Raw genomic sequence first — 8,464 nt, 5'->3', positions numbered from 1 at the left:
AACATTAGGGTGCCTAGGAGTGATAGGGAGAAAGCTAGGGTTAGGTTAATATAGGTAGGAGACACTTGGTAATTATGGTGAGGCCATAATCTAATGAGTCGAAATCATTAATTTTAGTTAAACTAATTACCACTTATTCTGTTCATTCTAGTCCTTTTTGTGTCCATTCGTAGGCTAACCCTAAAGAGAGAATTGAGACTAGGAGGAATGCGTATAGGATTATGTGAAAGATGTCAGGGGTTTGTAAGGCTCATGGGATTGGCAGTAGTAGTGCAATTTCTAGGTCAAATAGAAGGAATGTGATGGCTACAAGGAAAAATTTTATAGAGAAAGGAAGCCGGGCTGAGTTTATGGGGTCAAAGCTGCATTCGTAGGGGTTTGCTTTTTCTGTGTAGACGTTAGTTAGGGGAATTCAGAAGGCTACTGTAATTAGGAGGAGTGATAGGGTAATGTTAACAGTGATAGCTAGAAGTATGTTAATTACTTTCTTCTAGTTTTTTCTAGATCTAACTAATTGGAAGTCAGTTGTACTTATTATACTAAGAAAGTATGAGCCTCATCAGTAGATTGATACGTACAAGAACAGTCAAACTACATCTACGAAGTGTCAGTATCATGCTGCGGCTTCAAAGCCAAAGTGATGTTTTGATGTGAAGTGAAACTTACTTTGTCGTAGCAGGCAGATAATTAGAAAGGTTGTGCCGATAATTACATGTAGTCCGTGGAATCCTGTTGCTATAAAGAATGTAGACCCATAGATCCCATCTGAGATGGAAAAGGGAGTTTCAAAGTATTCTGAGGCCTGTAGGACAGTAAAGTAAATGCCTAGTATAATTGTAATAAATATAGCCTGGTTTATGTGTATTCGTTTTCCTTCTATTAAACTATGGTGGGCTCATGTAATTGATACTCCTGAGGCTAGTAAGACGGATGTGTTAAGGAGGGGAACCTCTAGAGGGTTTAAGGGTAGAATTCCTGCAGGTGGTCAGAATCCTCCTAAGTCATGTGTTGGGACTAAGCTTGAGTGATAGAAAGCTCAAAAAAACCCGGCAAAAAAGAAAATTTCTGAGATAATAAACAGGACTATGCCATAGCATAGGCCTTTTTGTACAATAGGAGTGTGGTGGCCTTGGAAAGTTCCTTCACGAATTACGTCTGGCTGGTTCAACTCAGCTGTTCTGGCTCAAAGTCCTCTTCAAGCTGACTGACTCACCTTCTCTGAGTTTCTCTCAGAATTGCTCTCCCTACTCTAAAACTAACTCTATCGATCTTTTCTAATCTTCTCACTCATCCTCATTCTCTGGCTCATTTTGTCTTTACCAGAATCTAGTTTGCTCTTACTTCAACCTTTTTCTGTAAAACCCTCCTGCTAAAAAAATGTCTCTGAATTCCACTAAATGAACTGCCATAAATTCAGCTCCACTGCACTGCCTCTCAACTCACCTTCAACAGAACTGCCTGAACCGAACTCAGAGATCTACATGCCTATGTCTCCTAAGTGCTAGATTAAAGTCATGAACCACCACGCCTGGACCTAAGGTTTGGTTTAACTGAAACTTGCTCTGTACCTGGCTGGTCTCAAACTCAGAGATCTGCTTGCCTCTGTTCCCTAGGCTTAAAAGTATGTATTCTGGAGAGTTCACAAAGACCTAGTTCTTTGGATATGATCTATTGCCAGAGCAGCCATGTTCTGAATCAAAATTCCTCTACATGCCATCTCCCCTCACTCTCCACACTTGATCCTTACATTCTAAGCCTGCATTGATCCATAAGTATTTTTTTCACTTTGATACAAGAAGCTCTCCAAATCCCTGTAAGTATGCATTGTATTACACTTATATAAGAAATTCCTATCTTCCTGGAACCAATATAATTTTAAATTGTTTATTCCCTGTGTCTTGTCAATGGAGACTTTATACATTCAATTGTCTATGTAGCTAAAATTTCATAATTATGGTGGAATAAATTTCAACAACTTCTCATATTTTTTATTTTTAAAAATATTTTATTAATTTATTCATATTACATCTAAATTGTTAGCCCATCCCTTGTATCCTCCCATTCCTACCTCTGTCTCGCTTTGCCCCTACTCCCCTCCCCTATGTCTGTGACTGAGGGGGACCTCCTCCCCCTGTATATGCTCATAGGGTATCGAGTCTCTTCTTGGTAACCTGCTACCCTTCCTCTGTGTGCCACAACTGCAGTGCTCTGCTGGTGCATCAGCCATGCTAGGACGACACATCAGTCTCATCATTCAGTCATTTTTCTTGTTTAAGATAGAAAGTATATCAAGGTGCTAATAGCCTTGTGGGGTAGAAAAACAAAGTCTAGGAGGAGGTGTGTTAAACTTGCCCTTCTGTCTCTTAATCTTGATGATTTGCTAAGGGGACAGAAGGTGTGATGTTAATTTAAAGGACAATGTGACTCTGCAGGAATGACAGCTGCTGCCGCTGCTGAAATATTTACTCCAACCAGGTCTGTTAACATGTGACTCTGCAAGGCTGTTTCTTCTTTGCATAGAAGCATAACTTCAATATTGTCCCTGTCATTGAAGGGTTTGTTTTCTAGCAAGGGAGTTAGATAGAGAGGGACACTAGTCCACCAGACAGCTGTCTTTAAGAAAACACCTTACACTGTCATGAATTTAATCCCAGAGAAAATCATAGACACTATAAAAATTGTATTATATTCTGAGACTGTCATATCACAGAATGTACTATAGGCCTACATAAAGGAAACGTGGAAAATAGATTTACCATCTAAGAACATATATTCAGTCACCACTACAGAGATTATTATCCAAAACTTTATCTGAGCTTATAAAATTTCCACTTGACAACTATACAGGAGTTAATAATTTTTACCTTAAATTAGCTTATCTAAGTTCAAACAGGGCTACCAAAAATAAAAAAATTAAAATTTGAAGTACCACTGAAGGACCCCCGAAGGGAGACCCTCACTCAAGCCTCGGGATGGTGCACACCCAAAGACACACAAACGACCGTCTTGCTGTAAACGCACAAGGTAGTTGATTGGCGGAGCTCCGGGACAACATGTATCTCACGCAGAAGACAGAGGGTTTGACCCAGAAGCTCAGGGGCTTGGGGTTTATATGGACAAGGGTCAGGGGGGAGCGGGATGTTTTGGTGTGGCCACACACGATTGGTTGTTTCAAACATTTGAACATCAGCAAATTGCATAGGCAGATCTGGGGTAAGGTCGGACTTAGTCACACGGGAACAGTCCTTGGTTCCTGTTTTCCTCAGAACCTGAGGGTAGATGTTTATCTGAGCTAACAACACATCTGGTGAAACTCTAACCTGGAACATTGTGTGTGGGCCTCAAGGGGGATTAAGCAAACACCATAAGATTGGATGAGGGGTCTTGGCTCATTACTCACTCGATTATGTCTGGTACCTGTTTCTCTCAGGAATTTGTCCTTGTGTATCCTCCCTATCTTTAGGTCCCTGGAACACTCAATAGGTCTTGGTTTCCTAGCTCTGCATTCTTTGTGACTTATCATCTGGGGCCTTGGGCTAGCAAACCTCCTGACCTGCATCTCAACTATTTGGGCTTATGAGTTAGAGAGCTAATTAAAAATTCTCTCTCTCACCACATTTCCCCTCTGTAGGACACAAACTTGTCAATAATCTAAAAGTTTTATGAATTTGTTGCAGAATAAATAAATCAATGAAACAGTAAGATAAAGGGAAATTGCTGGTCAAAATAAGGATAGACTGGAAGTGAAATGTTTGGGAGAATAAGTACGGCACTGATCATGTAGTACTTTCAAACAAGCAGACAGCTAAAGAAGCTGGGAAGGGAGCAGACCCACTATTTTCAGTTGCTGATTTACAGACGGTTCTCTTCTTGTGTGTGTGTGTGTGTGTGTGTGTGTGTGTGTGTGTGTCCTTGCGTGCGTGCATGTATGTGTGTGTGCATGCATGTGCATGCGTGTGTGCGTGTGTGCGTGCGTGTGTGTGATATTACTTGACAATCCCAACATTTGAATGATCTTTTAAGTGTGTGTACTCTTTAAAAAAACATGTTTTATTCATTGTTTCTCACCACAGGAATACTTTTCTTAGAGTTTTAGCGGTAGACTGAGATATGTATCTGCCATGCCTCTGGTCATTGTTGAACTACCCAGATCTTTCAACTAAGTCAATCTAATAAGTCTGTTCATGCCATATAACCTGCTATCTCTTCTTGGCTAAAGAAGTCTGCAGCTACTGGCCCTCTGTTTGGTTTCTACCGACTATCCAGTGTGAATATGTCCATATGTCCCTTTCAGCCTGAACTTCCTGCCCTCAACCACAGGTTAGACCATTGGGAGGAAGATCAACAGTTCTCAAAACAAAAATACAAATATCTAATCAGTATTTTTAAAGTGTCCAGCATCCAGAGCAATCAGGGGAGTGAGACTAATATTGCTTTAAGATCTGACTTCATCCAAGTAAGAGTGTCCATCATCAAAAATACAAATGCTGACTGAGATGTGGTAAAGGAGAAGCCCTTACACACTATTTATGAGAGTGCAACTATTGTGGTTAATATAGAAGTCAATCTAGGTGTTTCTAAAGAGAACTGATAATGTAACCACTATGATCCAGCTAAGTTATTCCTGGGCATATACTCAAAGGGCATCATACTATTGTATTACCACATTCATTGCAGTTAGCTCACAATCGCTAGGAAATGGAATCAACCACTTTGTCCATTGACTGATGACCAGATAGGGTAAATGTAGTATATACAGGTAAATAGATGGAACTGTGAAAAGTTACACTAACTGTGATCATTCAGACTAGAAAGACAAATGCCTTGTATTTTCTCTCATAAGTGAATCCTAGTTTCAGTTTTCTTAATTTTTAAAAACGTTTTATTCATTCTTTGTGAGTTTCAGATCATGAAACCCAACCCCACTCATCTCCCCATTCCCTCATACCTTTCCTTCATACTTGCAACCTCCAACAGAAAAAAATCTCATTGTGGAAGCTGGAATGAGTCCCAATGTACCCCAGAGTGGACCCCTTTGTCCACACTTCTTTGCATTCATAAGAATGTTCATTGCAAAACTGATTGGTTTAGTATGAGGCCTGTGGCTTCTGCTACTCTCTCAGTATTACAACTTCACTGGGCATGCCTCTCAGATATACTGTCATTGCCCTGTACCATGGAGATCCTGCAGATTTGGATCTGTATGACTGGCTCATTCATGCACTCCAGCAGTTCATCAGTGGGGTAAATGTTTGGATGAGCCAATTCAAAACACTGGATCTGGGACTAAGAGATATCTGAGCTGATCAGCACCCTGGCTATACTGCTCTCACCGCCTTGGGCTGGCTCATCAGCAATCCTGTCAATGAGGGTTAGCTCTACTCTCCTGTCAGGGCAAAGTGCAGGGCCTGCTCTCCTAAATGTTGCAGCTGGTGAAGGGCATGGCCAGTCCTCCCACTCTCATGATCCTGTGGCCAGCTCTTTCCACGTGGCATGGCAAGGGATAACAGAGGGGAGGAGGGCATCTCTTCCTCATCTGCACCACTGCCCAGGAGACAAGACGCAGGGCAGGCTTTTCTTCACTTATGTCCTGGCTCACCAGCAACCCCCATGTCCATGGCAAGCTCTACTGTACTGCCCAGTTGAGGTGCAGGGTCCTCTTTCCTGAGTGCTGTAGCAAGTGAGGGGCAGGGACAGCTCTCCTGCTTTCATGACTCTGGGCCAAGTCTCTCACTTGCCACAGGTAGTAATGGGCAATGGAGGAGAAAGGTATCTCTTCTTCATCCATGCCACACATGGGAGGCAAAGGCAGATCTCCCATGCTCATATTCTCTCCTTGGGCCAGTTCAGTCATAAGTCCTACAATGTGTGGGACTGTTCTCCAGTGTACTGAAGCTGGCTAGAGATGGGGTCATCTATCCTGCTTTCATACCCCCAGGGTCCAGCTCTTCCACAATGCCCAGGTAAGGAGGTGGGACCAATTCTGAACAGCCTTCAGAAATAAACATGTCCCAGGCAGCAGCCCAGACTAAGGATATCCACTTGGTCTTTGGTAGCAACAGAGCCCTGCTGATTCAGTGTCATGGACCCATTTGTGGCAACCTGTGGCAGCACAGGCTATAACCCCACCATGGGTCCTGGTGGCATCAGTAGCTACTCCTATCAGGTTGTTCCTCCCTACCCTCAAGGCCCCAGTTCTGCCTCTCCTCATTGTACACATAGCCTTCTCTTTCTCTCTCTCTATCATATATTTCTTCCTCTTAGTGGTGCCTGGGATTTCTGCATGTCTGGGGTCATCTCAGGAGTGGTCTTAGGAGTGCTATGGCCATCTTGTGCATTATGGTACCTGGTAGGAATCCTCTTGGGTATGGTCTGTACACACATCCAGGCCTGTGTGGTACCATACTGGTGGTCATCTCAGGTTCACTCCTTTCTTGGACTAACCAAGTGGCCCCATTCAAGAGTCTTCTATCTCAGACTAACTACTGCCTAGTGACTATGGTCCCAGGAAGGACTCTTCTAGTTTCTGTCTTGTTCCCTCTTCTGGGAACCTGTTCAGGCCTACCTGTACTGGACTGGTGATAGTATCAGGCTTACTTATTTACAGGGGATATTAATCTACTACTAATCATTCAAATGTTCATAGGTTAGACAATTAAGTAGACATATCCCCTCTCTTCTGTGCCACTAAGACACACATATGACCCAGCAGGCACACCTGCATCATGTCTAGGGGCAAGAAAGTTTTTGTATTATATGTGTAACCTGTGTAAGTAACATATGGAACATAGAAATAGGACACTGAGGGTGCATGGGTTAATGGAAGGAGAAAATAAATAATGAGTCAAATTAAAGTAGAGAGTGGTGGGGGGGAGGGAGGACTGAGAGCAGAAAGGTTAAATTACAGTGGAGAATGGGGAATTGAGGTGCTTGTGGAGACAACCAAAATGAAGGTAGCATGAAAAAGCTACATGGAAATCTATAAACTTGGAACCCAAGAAAAATTTAGTTGTCAGACATAGTATAATGCATGGAGCATGAAAGAACATGAGAGCGTATATTGTGTTAAAAGGTTAAGTGAGCATAGGGAGATTAAGGAGAAGAGACTTGAGAGAAGCTTAGCCACAACTAAGAGTATATGAAGAAGACTTACGAAAATCCACTAATTATTTGTGTGTGTGCGTGTATGTGTGTGTGTGTGTTTCAAGAAGATTGGACACAGATATAATGCATGAGAAAGGAATGCTGACCCTGGAAAATACAGTTTGCCAAATAAAATCCTCAGTGTCAAATTGTTATTTTTGCCATAACTGTGATAAAAGCGCAGGGCTAAGGCACTTGTAGAAGAGTTTGTAGGAGGCCTACATTTCAGATGGCTCGACTTCATGACCATGATGACAGGAAGCATGGCAGTAGGTAGGCAGGCATGGCACCAAAACTGTAGCTGAGAGGATACATCATGATCCATAGCAAGAGGCAGAATAAGATAACTGGAAATGCCATGGGATTTTGAAATCTCAAAGCCTGTCCCCAGTGACACACCTCCTCCAACAAGGCCACACATTGTAGCTCTTCTCAAACAGTTCCACTGACTGAGGACCAAACACTCAAACATATGTTTTTATGAAGGAGGATGATATTATCACTTAACACGCTATACCACCCTACAAGTTATTGCTTAAGAAGATCTCACATGCATCCATAACAACAAATGCTGCTGCCATTGCTCTTGGTTCTCAATTACAACTAGATAGTAGTAACATTGTGGTGCTGAAGACACCACTCACTTTAAGTGCAGGGCATAGGAAAGTCAACTTCATACCGACTAGGGAATTTTCTTCTTACTGACTAGCTTATATAGTGACAGAAGGTGTGATGCAGGCAGCTGTGTGAGAAAATATTATCAATGTTCTTACCTATCCCTGGGCTCTGCGTCCTATAGCACTGACCTGCTCGCATTTTGTTCCCAATGGTTCAACTTGAGGACAACAATTATGAGGGTCACCAGCTACTTTTTGGCTGTGGAGGAGTCTTTACTCCTACTTGATGCCTACTACTGTAAACCTGGTCAAATGGTATGGGGGCCCCAAGTTCTGGGGATGAACCCACATTCTTCATTTTGCTAAAGGTCATTCTGTCAGATTTCATTCATTTCAGTGTGCAGAGTATGAAGGAGTTTGAGTGTGTAGCTGTAGGCAAGTCATCCATATAACTGCCCAACAGTCCAGGATCAAGGAACTTTTCGAACAAGAGGTTGTATGAGAAGAGAGCAGAAATGCTGGCTTCTGGGTTGTTACATGCATCAAATCACAGTGGTTGTAGTTACCAAACCACTGCTTTCACAAGATCAAAGCAGCTAAAATCTCAACATGGATGAAGGAGAAACCCCTCATTTCTCCACCCCATTACAGGAGGTATTGGCAGTTGATGGGTGCTCACCTTCAGGATGTGGCCTCTGCCTCTT

At 42.5% G+C, this 8,464-nt stretch overlaps 1 non-coding gene across 1 annotated transcript; it reads right to left on the bottom strand.

The window, feature by feature from the left end:
* Positions 1–6,612: 6,612 nt before the first annotated feature.
* On the bottom strand, positions 6,613–6,740 carry LOC127207964 (small nucleolar RNA SNORA17). Its single transcript, XR_007833041.1, has one exon. It is a non-coding gene; the product is annotated as a small nucleolar RNA SNORA17 (small nucleolar RNA).
* Between the last annotated feature and the right edge of the window lie 1,724 nt (positions 6,741–8,464).

This window comes from Acomys russatus, chromosome 2 (genome assembly GCF_903995435.1).
Source record: "Acomys russatus chromosome 2, mAcoRus1.1, whole genome shotgun sequence".
Classification (NCBI taxonomy): Eukaryota; Metazoa; Chordata; class Mammalia; order Rodentia; family Muridae; genus Acomys; species Acomys russatus.
This window is presented reverse-complemented; position numbering and strand designations above follow the sequence as displayed.